Source organism: Hyla sarda, chromosome 2 (genome assembly GCF_029499605.1).
Source record: "Hyla sarda isolate aHylSar1 chromosome 2, aHylSar1.hap1, whole genome shotgun sequence".
Classification (NCBI taxonomy): Eukaryota; Metazoa; Chordata; class Amphibia; order Anura; family Hylidae; genus Hyla; species Hyla sarda.
The window spans coordinates 252,833,720-252,852,410 of NC_079190.1; the positions used below are offsets into that span (position 1 = coordinate 252,833,720).

The window sequence follows — 18,691 nt, forward strand, 5'->3', positions numbered from 1 at the left end:
CGATGCGCACCCCGGCTTCCGTACCTGACTCGCTCTCCCTCGGTCCTGTCCCGGCGCGCGCGGCCCCGCTCCCTAGGGCGCACGCGCGCCGGGTCTCTGCGATTTAAAGGGCCACTGCGCCACTGATTGGCGCAGTGGTTCCAATTAGTGTCTTCACCTGTGCACTCCCTATGTATACCTCACTTCCCCTGCACTCCCTCGCCGGATCTTGTTGCCCTTGTGCCTAGTGAAAGCGTTCCCTTGTGTGTTCCTAGCCTGTGTTCCAGACCTCCTGCCGTTGCCCCTGACTACGATCCTTGCTGCCTGCCCCGACCTTCTGCTACGTCCGACCTTGCTTTTGTCTACTCCCTTGTACCGCACCTATCTTCAGCAGTCAGAGAGGTTGAGCCGTTGCTAGTGGATACGACCTGGTTACTACCGCCGCAGCAAGACCATCCCGCTTTGCGGCGGGCTCTGGTGAACACCAGTAGTAACTTAGAACCGGTCCACTAGCACGGTCCACGCCAATCCCTCTCTGGCACAGAGGATCCACCTCCTGCCAGCCGGCATCGTGACAATTAATAGTACAGCGAAAAGAAGGATGATCACATAGAAACATTGAATGATTCAAACAGCTGATTGGGGGGCGTCCGGAGTCAGACCCCTTGCAATCTTATATTGATGGCCTATTCAGAGTATAAGCCATTATTTTTTTTAAAGCGCAGATAACCCCTCTAAGAAATGGTATAACAATACAATTGTTTAATACTTTTCCTATTTCCGCTACATGTACTCTTTTGCATGTAATTCTACTTTTTCAATTCTACCCAAACTAAAGAGCCAATATTTGCTCTTGCTGAAATCAGCACTATTATGATTCATAAATCAATACAATAGCCACAGGAAACATGTTGTGTCATGAAAAAAGGAGCTTATTGATGCCATATTGACAGGGCCGGCGCTAGGGCCGTACAACCTGGGCAGTTGACCAGGGCCCCCATCCAAAAGAGGGCATTCTGATTTACATCCATACTCATACTGTATTTTGCAGCAATTTGTGAAAAATTGTGGTAAAATCACCACGTTTGTACCACGATTTTGCGCAAATCGCGACAAAATACAGTCAGGTCCGGATTTGTCATTTTTCAGGCACTGGCAGGGCCGATTATAACCCTGACTGGCAGCAGCTATGAGACCCATGGCCGCACTTACATCCCTATGCTCTATGCCACTGACTGGTTTGGACCTGCAGGAGCGCGTTGATGACATCACAGGGCCGACACAGGCAGCAGGATGTAATCTCTTCATTGCACCCTCTGTGTCAGATCTCAGAGGTCACCAGCGTGCTCCCCCTGTCTCATAGACTGCAGGTCTAAACCAGCCTGTGCAGACTGTGGGGAGACACGAAGAAGAGAGTAATGCTGAGGAGAACCTGCAGAGCAAGAGGGAGATGACAAATCTCTATCTGCTCTTTACAAGTTACCCAGTGCCATCATCCTGTCAGCTAACACGGGCACCGCTGAGGAGGAAGTGTGAGAACTGCCCCCACACCAAAGAACCCGGACTGCAGGCAGTGACAGTGATGGATGAATGTACTTGTCACTGTCTGCCTGTGATTAAATGTAAGAAAATTGTCCTTATGGGGAGGGAAGGACACACTGACAGCCCTTCTAGTACTACTACTCCCAGCAGCCTGCCGCATCAGGCTGAGTCTATTAGTCCAACATGAGCTACAGTACAGCAGAGCCTTATGTTAATGTTGCTTGCCAGACTGTAAATGTACAATATAAACTACAACTCCCAGTGTGGTCTTTCTGTGTGGTCTATGTAATTACTCACCACATCCCTTAAGGCTGGGGGAGGAGGCACAGACAGGGAGACCACACTGGGAGTTGTAGTCCTATGTTGTATAATAAATTGTAGCTCTAGAGTTCATTTTAACATATGACTATGACACAGCACTGTGCATGATATTCATTTGTCTATATATGATATATTTTAAAATCAGCGCCTAAAAAGCCAAGCGGTAAGCTTTAATCCTAGATGTTTTCAGCTGTATATCACTGTGCCATGTAAGAATAAGCAACCACTGCGTCTCCATAGGACCCATCTCCAGTGATGAGACCCAGTGCCGTAGAATTACATTATGCTGGTTCTCATCACTGGAGATGGGTCCTATAGAGACACAGTGGTGACATCTTCTTATACGGCACAGCAATGTGCAGCTGAAAGCATCCAGAAGAAATCTTACTGTTTGGCTTTTTAGGCAGTGATTTTAAAATAAATCATATTTAGACAAATGAGTATCATGCACAGTGCTGCGTCATAGTCATATGTGAAAAATAACTCTAGAGGTACATTTTAACACTCTGAAATACAAAGTTAACTTGTGGCTCTGCTGCACTTTAACTTCTGTGGGATTAAAAGGCTCAGCATTACCCACTTGGCTTCTGTGAGAATTAAGTGCACTACCAAGTTAGTGCCAGCTGGCTGACTTTTATGGGTGCTCTCTGGTATAGAGGTTCCCTGGCTGACTTTTATGGGTGCTCTCTGGTATAGAGGTTCCCTGGCTGACTTTTATGGGTGCTCTCTGGTATAGAGGTTCCCTGGCTGACTTTTATGGGTGCTCTCTGGTATAGAGGTTCCCTGGCTGACTTTTATGGGTGCTCTCTGGTATAGAGGTTCCCTGGCTGACTTTTATGGGTGCTCTCTAGTATAGAGGTTCCCTGGCTGACTTTTATGGGTGCTCTCTGGTAAAGAGGTTCCCTGGCTGACTTTTATGGGTGCTCTCTGGTATAGAGATTGCCTGCCTGACTTTTATGGGTGCTCTCTGGTATTGAGGTTCCCTGGCTGACTTTTATGGGTGCTCTCTAGTATAGAGGTTTCCTGGCTGACTTTTATGGGTGCTCTCTGGTATAGAGGTTCCCTGGCTGACTTTTATGGGTGCTCTCTGGTATAGAGGTTCCCTGGCTGACTTTTATGGGTGCTCTCTGGTATAGAGGTTCCCTGGCTGACTTTTATGGGTGCTCTCTGGTATAGAGGTTCCCTGGCTGACTTTTATGGGTGCTCTCTGGTATAGAGGTTCCCTGGCTGACTTTTATGGGTGCTCTCTGGTATAGAGGTTCCCTGGCTGACTTTTATGGGTGCTCTCTAGTATAGAGGTTCCCTGGCTGACTTTTATGGGTGCTCTCTGGTAAAGAGGTTCCCTGGCTGACTTTTATGGGTGCTCTCTGGTATAGAGATTGCCTGCCTGACTTTTATGGGTGCTCTCTGGTATTGAGGTTCCCTGGCTGACTTTTATGGGTGCTTTCTAGTATAGAGGTTTCCTGGCTGACTTTTATGGGTGCTCTCTGGTATAGAGGTTCCCTGGCTGACTTTTATGGGTGCTCTCTGGTATAGAGGTTCCCTGGCTGACTTTTATGGGTGCTCTCTAGTATAGAGGTTTCCTGGCTGACTTTTATGGGTGCTCTCTGGTATAGAGGTTCCCTGGCTGACTTTTATGGGTGCTCTCTGGTATAGAGGTTCCCTGGCTGACTTTTATGGGTGCTCTCTGGTATAGAGGTTCCCTGGCTGACTTTTATGGGTGCTCTCTGGTATAGAGATTGCCTAATTGACTTTTATGGGTGCTCTCTGGTATAGAGGTTCCCTGGCTGACTTTTATGGGTGCTCTCTGGTATAGAGGTTCCCTGGCTGACTTTTATGGGTGCTCTCTGGTATAGAGATTGCCTAATTGACTTTTATGGGTGCTCTCTGGTATAGAGGTTCCCTGGCTGTATTGCAGTGTGGAAATATATTATTTTGTTTTCTTTTTGCAAACTCAGAGGTTTTGAAGTCATCATGGCAGTTTGGGGTGGAGTAAGAAGATGGGAAAAGAAAATAACTCCTGAGGGAGTATTAACACTAACAGTATCCTGCACTTATTTGATCCACATAATTTGAAGCTGCAGATTTTATGCTGCAGATTTCAATGTCAACTAATTGAATACAGCTTCAAATCTACATTTTCAAACCCTGTGCATCAAATAAGCACAGGATACTGTACATGTAAATAGACCCTAACAGAGTTATTCTGCCTCTGCATTTGCCTGATCAGAAATATATATATTTATTCAGCAATGATTGTGGTGACTCTACAGGCCAACATGTGCTATCTGATATTGATATATTGTATGTGTATCAAGTCTCAGTATGGTGGCAATATTGGTATTCCTACAGTTGTTTTTACCTGAATCACTGAATGTTGGCGTAATTTAGTCATGGCAAGGTGGTGTTATATAGTCCTGGTGTGATGAATATGGAGCATAGGGGGCTTAAAGGGATTATCCAGATGGAGGGTTTTGTTTTTCTAGAAGAATGCCCATTCTATATTATATATATATAAAAAAATAAACCTTTACATACCCCCAGCACTCCTGCAGTGCCTCCGATATCCCACTCCGGTCCCTGGCTGCAATCCTCTTGCTAATTATACTAGTATTAGTGGTGGTAAGATTGGTCTAATTTATCCACACACAAAAAAAGAGGAATATGTCTGTGCCCCGATGCCAGTGGCTGTAGGGCTGGTTTGCAATTATTTCCAGCACTGGTTTTTATTCCCAGTCCGTCCCTGAATACAGTAGTGAGAATATAGCCCGAGAGTTGTCCAGGCCACACAGAGCCCATAGACAGCATACTCACTTAATTTGGATCTTCTGGGACCTTTGGTGATGTCATCAGGACTCTAAGCCAATAGGAGTGATCCCAGGTCTTGGAAGATACATAGTAAGTCTGTGTATGCTGTCTATAGGTTTAACAAACTAAGGAGAGGAGAGTAGAAGGTAAGGGGAAGGGATAAGGAGGGTGCCATAGGGAGCAGTGTATAGTTACACCTTAGAAATGGGGAGTGGGGGTGTGATTTAATATTTTAACCACTCAGGACACAGCCAGGTTTTATTTTTGAATTTTTGTTTTTTCCTCCTCATCTTCTGAGAGTCATAACTTTTATATTTCCATCCACAGACCCATATGAGGGCTTGTTTTTTTGCGTGACCAATTGTACTTTGTAATTACATCACTTATTTTACCATAAAATGTACAGCGAACCCAAAATTCTTTTATTTTGTGGGGAAATTGCTTTTGGGGGGTATAATTTTTAAGCAGTACGCTTTACATTAAAAAGTCCATATTTTCTTTATCCTGTGGGTCAATATGATTAAAATGATACCCATGGTTACATGCTTTACTATTATCGTACTGGTTCTGACCCCTGTTATCTGTAGTTTTCATTGTTTTCACTTTTGCATATATGTGACTTTTTGATCACTTTTTCCCCTTATTGGGATCTCAGGCCATATTCACATGGTGCGTGATCAGTAACCTAGTGCTGTGTATTCTGTATCACAAAACAGTGGAAACCAGGAAAATCTTTGTTCATGCAATTCGGGGGCCTCATATTTAATTTTGCCCAGGGCCACACTTAGTCTAAAACCAGCCATCCATATAGACAAGGTACAACTTCTTTCCTTTTCTGACCCAGAGCTGGCTGAGTACTATTATTCTCTACTTTAGGATGCATTTAAATATACAAAAAATTTATGTTTTACTGATATAGCTCAGAATAGGCTTTTCTTAAGGAATAAAGTAGATGTTGTAGTGTATATCTGCTTTTGGTGATGTGCCAATTATGGGTTGTCTGCCATCTCGATTTAGAGACAGGCAGTATTAGGGTAGCTGTATAACTGCAGCTAATGATTGTTTGGTCTCACCTACTATATCACTTCACTCCTGGTTTCTTAGATAAGGCATACATAGCATTCAGATGAACAAGGAGGTGGTAGAGTAGGATGTCTAGGCTGCCAAGAGTGATATCAAAGATGGTAATGTAATTATGCAGTTCACAGGAAATCATTAACACAAGACAGACCACTTCCTACTACATGTTACTGTAACACTCACGTTTCAGTAGACTGGAACACATCTACCACACTGGACCTGTGTGGTAGATGACTCGGACCATACCAGGGAGCGGAGTCTAAGGTGCCACTGGTTTTCACCAGAGCCTGCTGCAAAGCGGGATGGTCTTGCTGCGGCAGGCGGCATCCAGGTTGCTACCCCTGGCACGGCTCGACCACACAAGCGGCTGAGGAGATTAGAGGCATAGGTGGGATTAGGCAACTCATGGTCTGGATAGCAGGAGGTCAGGGCAGGCGGCACAGTAGCGTAGTCAGGAACGTAGCAAACGGTCAGTAGGCAGGCAGCAAGGTCAGGTCACGGAGCAAAGGCATGATACACGGCAAGGTAATACACAGGGATGCTTTCTCTAAGGCTCTAGGGCAACAAAGATCCAGCAGGGAAGTGTGGGAGATGGAGGAATTTATCAATGAGCAACAGGTGTTACTTCACTAATGGGCGCACTGGCCCTTTAACTCTTAAAGCTACGGCACGCGTGCCCTAGGGGACGGGGACACGCGTGACGGAGAAGAGAGGCGGGGGCAGGAAAAGCACCAGGTGAGTGACGGGCTGGAATTTGCATGTGGGCGCGTCCCGCGATGTGAATCCCCACCCCGGTGGAAGCAGCGGCCGGAGCACATAACGTAACAGTTACAGCATGTAATGTATGTAGATCTGAGAGATGGTCACATGACTCAGCTTCAAAAATGTAATATATTTATGTAGCTGGACTGGGATGAAACAAATGACACTGCAAGAATATTGCTATTGAGTTTTTTATATGCACAAATATAAAAAAAATTATCTTTATTACTAGCAATGATAGAAGTATTGACATTTATTAGCAGTATAAATGACAAATTAAATTAATTTATTCTATTTTTTCATCTTATTGAGATTTTTATAGCATCACTGTAATACAAGTATGCTAATGCAGTACTAGCACCTTCATAAGATTGTGTAGCTCCTCTAGTTTAATGAATGGAAGGAGAATGTGTTTTAATCCTCTAGAAAGTAATATGAGAAGAAATACATAGAGAAGCCATAACATTAAAACCACCTTCAGTGCTTCTTCTAAATAGAAAATGTTGTTTAGAGTGCTAATCTCCTTTTATATATCTTCATAGTTATATATAGTTATTATGATGATACTAAATATAAATATATATATATATACATATATATATATATATATATATATATATATATATATATATATATATAATTAGGAGCATTGTAAAGATGGGAGGAAACTCAAAAGTGCTCCTTGGCCAGTCTATCTGGCTCTGTAAAATCCCCTAGTTATATAGTGTTAAATGTTAAGGCTGAAAATATATAAATAAAGATTATGTCGGCAGTATTTTTAGTAAAACCAAAGGTCAAATTAATTAAGGGTGACTCTACTGAGACAATTGTCAATGTACAATTCTTTAGGGTGTGTTCACATCCTCATGTTTTAAATTGCAATTATTGAATAAAAAGCCAGGAACAGATCATAAATGGAGGACACAAATAAAGGAAAGAATAAGACCTCTCATGTTTTCAAATCCATTACTGGCTTTGTATTCAATAATTACAATGTAGTCCTGACTGTGTGAACACACCCTGAGCTTTACAGATATTGGAATTGTAATAATCCAAATGTGAAAGCTCTTTGAAAGTAGACAGATTTCGCAAACATGGGGCTCACATTCCGATTCTTTCAGTCTGGCATGAATAGGAAGCCAGTAATACTGTGGACATGTTTGCACGCCTACTTGTGCAAAGGGAAGCAGACTGCATAGAAGAAACTAATGCAAGCAAATTACTATCCAATATCCTGGTTCAGCACTGTGCCACCTTAATGCCCCTGTTTGCCCAATGGCATGATATTACATCAACACTTATATAGAAAGCTCTGCTCCATACCTGACATTAGATTTTTCTTGTAAATAAGAAAAGAAAGTCATTTCAGTTATGTAGGTGAGAAATAAAGAACAGCAAATGGTTCTTTGAACTAACAAAATGAAATGACTTGAAATGACTCAGCTTGAAAGGAACTGGTAAAGCCAGACTTTCTTTTTCATTTAAAGTACATTTCGGCCAACATTCAGTTACTCTGTACTAGTATCTACACATAAAAAGTACATGACTTACACATACTCACAATAAATGCAGGATATGCAGGAACAGAAGGATGTCCAGCGCAGGTAGATGCAGAATGGTGCTTTTATTGCAAAAAAACTTCACAACATGATAGAAATGGACGGTTGAGGCGTTTCGGCCCTGGCGTCGGGCCTTAGCGGTATTACTAAGACCCGACGATAGGGCCGAAACGCGTCACCTGTCCATGTCTATCATGTTGTGAAGGTTTATTGCAATAAAAGCACCATTCTGCATCTACCTGCGCTGTACAACCTTCTGTTTCTGCATTCATATATACAGGCGCTGCCCACGCCAGTCCGGGCGCTGCGCCCGGTCTGGTGTGGTCAGAGCCTAAATATATGAATGCAGAAACAGAAGGATGTCCAGCACATGTAGATGCAGAACGGTGCTTTTATTGCAATAAAATTTGCTGCAGGGTTGGGAAGGGAGCTGGACATTACTTACTTCGAGAACTATAATAAGTAATGGCTAAATCGGATTTTGGCTTCCATGAATAGACTTTGACGTCAAACAGGCTGACAACTCAACAATTTGAAATCTGAGTTGGCCATTTATAGTAAAGATTGGAACTGAAAGTACATGATTGTGTTGCAAAATAAATTGCCATTTGCTACAAAGATATATACACATCTTAACATAAAGAGGTTAAGTGTTCCTCTAAAATCACTTCCTTTAATGCAGATTACATTTAAAAAAAATTCTCCCTCAGCTGGCCTTTATAAAGCCAAAATACATATGAGGCCATGTGTGGTTGAAATATTGCTGTTATAAATATAATATGCAACAAAGGAAGTAATTTTAGTGCATCACTTCAGTAGAACATTTGGTGGACCCTTTGCTTCAACTGGACAAGTTGTTGGTAATGTAGGGAGCTGCCCCAAGGTAAACATGGAGGCCTTTATGTGGTATAGCAGGTGGGCTTTGTCACTAGGGACACTAACACATTGGAAAAACATTAAAAAAATTCACTGCTTAACTACAGTTATTCCTTGAATTTGTTCTTAAAAGGTATCAAATATATAGTGTGAAAATATTGTTTTGATAAAATAATGTCCTCACCACTCTTGATCTCCATGTCAAAACCCAACATGAAACAATGGGAAATGGTCCTAGGGGCAGATCTTGTTATTTTGACTTGGTTACACAATGCATAAAACCTTCGTTTTTATGCCTAGTAAGAAAACTGTTATCGTACATGAGACATCAGAAGTTTTAAAGTATACCCTAAAGCACTCGATATGTGTTTAGGTTGCTTCTGGTAGGACTAGAATATGTAGAACAATTCACATATTTTAGGCCTACAAATACCTTGTAATACATTTTTTTTAGCGGAAACATATATAGCCCTCTTAGAGCCTTGGTTTGTCTCCTTGAACTCCCCCTTAAAGGGGTTATCCCATAATATCCAAAGATGGACCCTTCCTTAGCTGGATAATCTCTCTGTGTAGTCTCCTCCAATGCTGCTACTAGTGAAGGAGAGGATACAATACTCTGCATGTAGGGATAGCCAGCCAAACTATCCCTTGCCTGAAAGATACTTTACCAATGGCTCTAGCTTGAGCTGTATGCTTGTTTTAAGTCCAAGATCAAGGCTCTAGATGTCATAGAGCCTATGCCAGGGCCATTGATGAAGTGCCTCCCTTCCATGGCTACTGTTCATGCTTGTCTTTCTTGGCACACAGGTAGCAAGTAACAGAAGGCAGTAACGACATGGGACTATAGGGATTTTGGGGAGATTTATCAGGACCTGTCCAGAGGAAAAGTTGCTGAGCTGCCCATAGCAACAATCAAATTGCTTCTTTCATTTCTCAAAGACCTTTTCAAAAATGAAAGAAGCGATCTGATTGGTTGCTATGGGCATCTCAGCAACTTTTCCTCGGGACAGGTTTTAATAAATCTCCCCCTTTTATCTACTAAAGTAATTTAAGGCATGCATCCAGCGATGCTCCAGCGGCAGGATATCTTTACTATTCCCAGCCAATTTTAGAGCCTGAACGTGCACAAGACTATTGTGATCTGGAAACTTATTTTCTCGAAGTCCCATGCAAATCAGTATAGACTTGAATGGGACTTCCAGCAAATATGGTATATATCCAGATCACGATAGTCTTGTGCAAGTCTCAAAGTCGAAAGTTGCCTGGGAATTTAAAAAAAGATATTATGTGGCCGGAGCATCGCTGGATGTACACTTTACATGATTAATTCCAATGGTGAAACAAATAAATTTTCTATGTAAGACACGATTAAGGGCACTTTTTTTTTAAGGGGAGGGGGGCAAACCCCTTTAAATATATCTTAAACAACTGATCACACATTTGTTACAAGCTGCCTTGAGCATCATTACTTCCTTTTGGAAATGAAATACACCCCACTTTCACATTGCATTATATGCCCCAATTAAACAGGTCATGAATATTTGACTTGCTTTCTAGATATCTCTTTATTCAAGACTATAGGAAGCCTTCTGTCTTGGCTCAGAGTCCCAGCACTACTCCTGCCTACTCTCTACCATCAGTCTCCAAATGTTACTTTCCCGTCATATCAGCCTAGGCTTCCCTCACCCACAGCCCTTACATATTAACACCCTCTATAATTTGACTTCACTTCCATCATTTTCTCCCTTTTGATCTTTTCCTCATCCTTGTGTAAGGGTGATTGCTCCTTTAAACGTGTAGGAAGTTACATTTTTGTAGTGAATAAGGTGGGAAGCATTCTCCTTTATGTTCTTCTGCAAGATCCTTTTTTAAGTACAGGCAAACAAAGACTTTCTATTTTCTAGTGCACTACCTATTTCTTTACGCATTGTGTATATACTGAACGTGTTCCTACATGTGCAGTCTATTTAAGATATTTATATACATTTTAAGAATGTTTCATGGTTTTCCAGCCTCTTGTTGGTACAGAGAAGAATATGAATGTTTAAAGCCCTAAGGGGGGGTATTTATCATTTATGGTCTACTCTCCGTGCAGGTTTAGAACACAAATGTCGCAGAGATTTAGACGTGCGGCAACAAATTCATCAAATGTTGAACGCCACTTGATAAATTAGTTTCACAGCCAAGTTACCTCGGCATGGTGCCAGTTTAAATGCTTTTGTAGGGCTGGTGTAGGGCTTAGTTTGAGTTAGTGTTTCAAAAAGCTGCACTTGATAAATAACTAGCCAATGCAAAAACTCTTCTAAAGCAGTCCACAACATGGTTATAGTTCTAAAATGCTCTAAATTTAAAGTTGCAGAGAATTCGCACAGAAACGAGTTGCGACAATTTATGCAACAAATTTAGACAAATTCACTTTGATGAATTTCTCCCATTGTCTCTGTAACTGGGGATGGTTTTCTACTCTGATATTCTAACAGCCATGTAGTAGAATTGGACTTTTCCTGTTTTGTCATATATAAATGGACTCACAGTAAATAAAGAAGAATATAGATACACAGCACTGTCAGCAACCGGATGAAAATGCTAACCAAGTCAGATTTTGTGCTCATTCCGCCCATAGCTCACTTCATATCTCACACCTTCACTACTCTACTGTCACTCATACTATTGTAACACATTACAGCTAGACAGCTGCGCCACCCAGTCACATATTAGATTCCATCCCTTTCCCACATTCATAACTCTTCTAAACATTTTATTTTATTCACAAACCTACATATCAAAGTGACAGTATAGTTCTATATACTTCAGTATGACACAACACCCTTACTTTAGTCAGGGGAGCCCATTAAACTGTCATATTTTGTTGATGCTCATACTCTAATGTGCTATGTATCGTTCACATAACTTCTCTTATGCGGCTTTATTCTTGCTGTATCCAAATCTGCTCTCAGCATCACTGTCAGTGGCTCGGTCACTGTTTATCTTCCTGCGCTACATTGTTATCGGCCACTGGGTTCCTCAAATCTTTAATGGCCTGACGCTGTTCTGTGCTCACACGGCCGGCCTGTTTGAAGCAGACAACTCTCTAAATTACACAGATCATGTGGATGGGTTTAACAGAGGGGATAGAAATCGGTAACAGAGATACCTATTTGAAACTGCAGTTTTATGTATGACATAGCAATTCTCCTCCATAAAAGCTTCTCCTAGGCTTTAAAGGGGGCTCTCAGATAAAAAAAAATTTGTTTAATATGCATATGTAATATATGAATGTGTATGTGTTAAGCAACAAAGCACATCCATATAGTTAGGATCAACTCTTTATATATAATATATTTAAAAGAGGCAATATTATTTGACAAATAAAATCAAACCTGATTTTGCTAGGAACAACAAACAACAGCTAGCAATACATGTGAAAATAAGTTTTTAATAAACACCCATGGAGAAAATATACTGTATATTGTACCTTAATGAGTACAAAGAAAAAAAATCAAAAGGTGTCTATACCCGTTAAACTTTGCAATAATACATTTTTAAGAGGCTTGCTAGTGGGGAAGTTTGACCTGAAAACTATTTTTGCCAGTCCTACCAACTCTGCGTAAGCCTTTTCTATTTGCATGCAAGCACAGATTTACATTTAAATAGGTTTTCTGAAAACCCCATAAAGCTGTCCTCCACTGAAATATACCTACCTACCTTTCAAGTTCTCGCTTGATCATGTGCCTACCCACTGCTTTAACATTATGACTGCAATGCAATATCGTGATGGCCAAAGTCACATGACCAGAAATGCCAGTTGCTGCCATCTGTACAAAAAGTTTTGTCTGTAATGAAGTCACTATTTTTTTTAACTCCATGGGACTGTATTGTTATCTACAATCCTACGGAACACCACAAGTGATATGATAGTACACATAACCAGCATAAAAACTTAAACATCTATATCATATAACAGTGTAAATCAAAATCAATTTCCTAATAAAAGTCTAAACCCTGACCCCTTAAGGACCCCATTTCCATTTTTGCACTTTAGTTTTTTCCTCCTCACATTCTAAAAATCATAACGCTTTTAGTTTTTCACCTACAGACCTATATAAGGGCTTGCTTTATACGCTACCAATTTTACTTTGTAATGCCATCAGTCATTTTACCACAAAATCTATGGTGAAACCGAAAAAAATAGGACAAAATTGAAAAAAAGGGCCCTCCTGTCATCCTGTAAGCTGATCCCGATCAGCCCGACTGAGCTGCCGGGAATACTTTCTTTTAAATTTTAGATGCAGTTATCAACTTTGATCGCAGCGTTTAAAGGGTTACTGCGGGCACCACCACAATCGGGGATGTACGGCATTAGACACAGGTTCTGGCCGTTTATAGCCGCCAGGACCTACATGGTATGACGCAGGGTCAGCTTGTGACCCCAAATCATAGCAGGGGAGCAGGCGCAGGGCATACAGGCACGCCTTGCATCCTTAAGATGTTAAAGGGGTACTCTCAAACAAATTAGCAAATTACTTCTATGTAAAAATCTTAAACCTTCTAGTACTTATCACCTGCTGTATGCTCCAGAGTGACTTGTGTAGTTCTTTCCAGTTTAACCTGAGTGCTCTCTGCTGACACCTCGGTCCTTGTCAAGAACTGTGGTCAACACTTCAACACTGAAAAGAACTACATAACTTCCTGTGAAGCATACAGAAGTGGATAAGTAGAAGAGTTAAGATTTTTAAATAGAAGTAATATATATATATATATATATATATATATATTAGGGATCGACCGATATCGTTTTTTTAGGGCCGATACCGATAATCGGTGGAGGTTAGGGCCGATAGCCGATAACTTATACCGATATTCCAGTATAAGTTATCGGCTATTTATCCCCCCTCGACACCGCTGCAGGTCATTGATTTAAAGCTGGCGCTTTAAATCAATGCACTGCAGTGGCTTTTGCGGTGCCATTGGCCGCCGCCACCACCCGCTTCTCTCCCCCTACCTGTCAGGGTGGTCCGGGCCATCCATTCTTCCTTCCTGTAGTGTCCGGCGGCATTCCGGGTGGAGGGTGAACCGGTCCGGGCTTTCCTTCTTTCCGGCAGTCATCTTCTCCACTCCGGGCAGGCTCCGGCCTAGTACGCTGCATAGATGCCGCTGCGCAGTGACGCCCGTGCGCAGCGACGCACCTAACGTCACGGCGTAGCGGCGTCTATGCAGCGTACTAGGCCGGAGCCTGCCCGGAGTGGAGAAGAGCACCCTTCACCCGGAATGCTGCCGGACACTACAGGAAGGAAGGATGGATGGCCCGGACCGGGATGGGTAAGTTTATTTTATTTTTATTTTTTTATTGACTCGGAGGGTGGGGGAGGGGCCCGACCGGTATAGCGGTATGGGCAAAAATCCATACCGGTATACCGCCCAGCACTACGGTGGGGGGTGCGACGCGGGGGGGCGGTCGCGGAGCGGTGCGGGGGGCGGGGCATTATCGGCTTATTGGCAAGGTAATTGCCGATACCGATAATGCCCAAAATCGCCCATACCGATAATCGGTCGATCCCTGATATATATATATATAAATCTGTTGATTTAAAAACAAAAAAATCCCACCGGAGTACCCCTTTAAGTTACAAAAGCAAAATCAATACATCTTACTTCACGTGCATATGTTCCTTGGGTGTGAGTGGCATAGGGTTTCTATGAGCTGAAAAAAGACAGTGATTCCTGACAATTCCTTAGAGATCCTCACTTGTTGACAGAATGTTCCTCAATTAATATGCGACGAGTCAATTAAGAGTAACAGTTTTATTTCACATCAATGCAAGGTGATGGACGGCAGAATAACAAGAATGCTAAAGATTCTCAGGAAATCTTGTCACAAGAATGAGGTTTAAACAGCTAAGATGGAATTTATCAAGCATTTACCACATCTTTTGGTGTGGTAAAAAGGCACAAATTTGGCACATCGATGATTTTGCTAATTTTTGTGAGACTTTTTGGGCGGCATTTATCATTGTAGGTGTAAGTGAAGCATTTTTCTACACCTTTGTTTTGTGTGCTGGTAATGTGTAGGAGCACCAAATTTATTACGTGCACGTGCGCCATGTTTATCACTGTGTGTGACTTTTGATAAACTAGGCGCTAGTTATAGCCTCTTACATAGACATCAGGGTTGCTATCAACCACTAGAACAAGCACCACAAAATATGGCTCCTGACCAGATGGCGTGCCGAGGAGTGCCTCACAGCCCCATACAGTGAATTAGACTTAGCTGCAGTACCTGAATTTCTACACAGGGCAACTGTGGGAAATACACTCAGTAAAGAAAAGAAAAAAAACTGTTGCAGATAACATTTTAACAATTGCTGAGGACCGCAGTATTAGCAAAATGTCCAGCTCCTGCAGATGTGTGCAGGAGCTGAGATGCTGGGATTTCTCCTTTTTTTCTGTTTTCTCCTGAACTACATTTGTGATCCTTACCGATTGTTAAAGGTTGTAAGACTGAAGCGTTCCACCTTGATATGGTATCTCATATAAACCTTATTTAACCAACATACTGGATGAATTTAATCCTGATGTCCCCTGCTATAATAAAGCAAAGCATACTTGTACTTTCAAAAGACTTTTAAAAACCTGCCTGGTTTGTGTATATTAACCCTTCAGATTGATGAAAAGGTGATTTTAGTGTTCTTACTACTATTACTGAATTGAGCTCCTGAGTGCCCCCCTTTATGGTGCTCCATTTTTTCTCATTCTTTCCAGGGGCCAGACCAGAACAGGTCTGTTTGCAAGTGTGTGCACATTTACTATCTCCTTTACATGTCTAGCCAGTCACATGTAAATATAGCAGAACTTCTATTCCTTATGATAATGCCCTGAAATAGTGGTGGTTCAAGTGCCCTGGACTAAGCAGAATGGTATTGTGCTAGGGGATGATTTACAATACATTACTATAGCTTCCATATGGAGGGAAAACATGTTACTGGTATACTCTCTTTGATAGGTGCAAAGTAAGCAGAAATGAAATAAAATACAGCAGCACAGTAAGGTAGAGGTTAAACTTAGCACTCAATTGCTGCTACTGTTGATACTGAGATAATAATAAAGGCTTGATTTACTTATCAGGGACAGTGCAGATCCTCTGGAAGATGGAGAAAGCCTTAGCTTACATGGACACAGCACATGGACTCTCTCTCCATTTCTCCTGCACACAGCAAAAGATTCCAAAGCCTGTGTTCCATCCTTCTGTCTCTGTTACTAAAGACAGATTTCCCCTAAGAGCAGGCAGTGAATCACAAACTGCAGGAAAGGAAGACCTCTAGCAGCTAAGTCTTTAGAGCAGTGGTTCTGGGATATGGAGTCATGTTTAGTAGATAAACAACAAAAACCCCAAGGGGGGATACTAGGGTCAATTTATTCACAACAATTTTAGGGGAACCCCCCTAGGGGAACCCTAAACTAAATACCCCCCAATTAAAATATACCTTTTATTATTCCATCTAAAATGTAGATTGTGATGCACATAATTATGTGATTCTGCAAGTGGATGTAATGACACCACCACTAACTTTTAAAACCACAGTTGCCACCGTACTCCTTGACTCCTGTACTTGTCTTTTGTAAGCTCCTGAGTGCTACAGAGTGAGCGTGGGTAGCTCAATCTCCTATCTATTGGGAGCCGGTGGCTACTGCTTGTTAAAATCACCAAAATTTAGCCCTCCCTTCCAACGTTTCACTGGCTCCCCAGCTTCGTCAGGAAAGTATGGCGGCTAATGGCCAGCGGGCGTCTCATACTGCCTTTTATATCATCGCGTCTGACGTTGAATGTGACGGCCGCGGCATGTCATCCAATCAACGGCCGGCTTCAGATAGTTCTGCGTTTCGTTATGATGGCCGTTCGTCCTATCATAGTCTCAATCGTTGGTCATGTGAGTAAACATACTAGACGTCACTAATGGGCGCCCGCATGTGATTGGATATAGTAGTATTCCTAAGGGAAGGTCCATGGCACATGCGCCAATCTCGCGCATGTCCGTGAACTTAGACGTGTCTTATGTTCTTTGCATCTCATGCGCAGGCGCCGGTTCCTGCGCATGTCATTGCACTTAGAAAATATCCTCTACTATGTGTTACTGACTGCGCATGTCAGTGGACTTAGACATATTGTCAAATTGTATCCTCCAATTCAATTATTAAGCTGGTTCCATCCTGGGTAAGTATCCTTTAACTAGATAGGGTTTGTATCCAATCTTGTGGCAGGTAATATTTACATATGCCACTATTCTGTTGGAATATTTTCTGCCAGAAAAATCTGTAATGCAACAGGGGGGGAGGGGGTTTATGACACTACGAACTTGCCTATTATGTCATCTCCGCTCACTCCCCCTACAAGATACTGTCTTAGATGGACCATGTCAGTCTTAATATCCATTAGTTTGCCATGACGTCCGTATCGTGTCATCAGAAACTATATAATAAAGTTCCCAAATATATATTGTTGTTAATATACATTTATGTGTGCACTTATTGTAGTCAAAATGGCAGATATAAATGAGACGCCCTATCGGGTGGTGTAATTATTTATAATCTTCATATTTATTCTAAAAACGCGTGATATGAAAATCCCTCATTTAACCCATGAGGGTGCCTGCAATTAAGTCGGTAGATCCATCTCGCTTCCTCTCTCAACAGGATACCATCAATGTCTCCTTTCCTTGGTCCCAATTTCATCTGGCGAATACCCCAGAAGGTAAGTTCTTTTAAATTATTTTGATGTTTATCTTTCATATGTCTGGCTACAGGTGTGTCCGTAAATGTTCTTATAGTACTCACATGTTTGCCAATGCGACGCCGTAATTCCTGAGTAGTTTTGCCTATGTAGATGAGTGAACATGTACATTGAATCGCATAAATCACGTTTCTGCTAGAACAATTGATGAAGTCAAAAATTGTGTAATTTTTCCCATTTTGAGGATCACTGAAACTTTTAGTCATGCGTGTATATTGACACATGGTACAGTGACCACAGGGAAAGGATCCTTCTGGTTTATTTGGTAGCCAACTGTTAGTACTAACAGTCTGTTGTGTCAGATGGCTATGAACCAGGATATCCTTTAGGTTAGGACCTCTCTTGTATGTAATGTTTGGTCTCTGGCCTAACCTTTCTTGAAGATCCGGGTCTGATCTAAGTATATGCCAATGACGTTCTAATATACTTTTGATCTGTGTGGTATATGCATCAAAAGTGCCAATACATCTGATAGCATTATCCGGTGTAGGAAAAATAGGTTTGGAGGATAGTAAATCTGTCCTAACTCTAAACGCATCAACGGCTTAACAGATTTACTATCCTCCAAACCTATTTTTCCTACACCGGATAATGCTATCAGATGTATTGGCACTTTTGATGCATATACCACACAGATCAAAAGTATATTAGAACGTCATTGGCATATACTTAGATCAGACCCGGATCTTCAAGAAAGGTTAGGCCAGAGACCAAACATTACATACAGGAGAGGTCCTAACCTAAAGGATATCCTGGTTCATAGCCATCTGACACAACAGACTGTTAGTACTAACAGTTGGCTACCAAATAAACCAGAAGGATCCTTTCCCTGTGGTCACTGTACCATGTGTCAATATACACGCAAGACTAAAAGTTTCAGTGATCCTCAAAATGGGAAAAATTACACAATTTTTGACTTCATCAATTGTTCTAGCAGAAACGTGATTTATGCGATTCAATGTACATGTTCACTCATCTA

The 18,691-nt window shown here is 41.8% G+C and overlaps 1 protein-coding gene across 7 annotated transcripts in view; it reads left to right on the top strand.

The window, feature by feature from the left end:
* Window positions 1–18,691, top strand: part of ADGRB2 (adhesion G protein-coupled receptor B2) — a 571,730-nt gene that overhangs the window by 140,533 nt on the left and 412,506 nt on the right. The window lies entirely within an intron of this gene.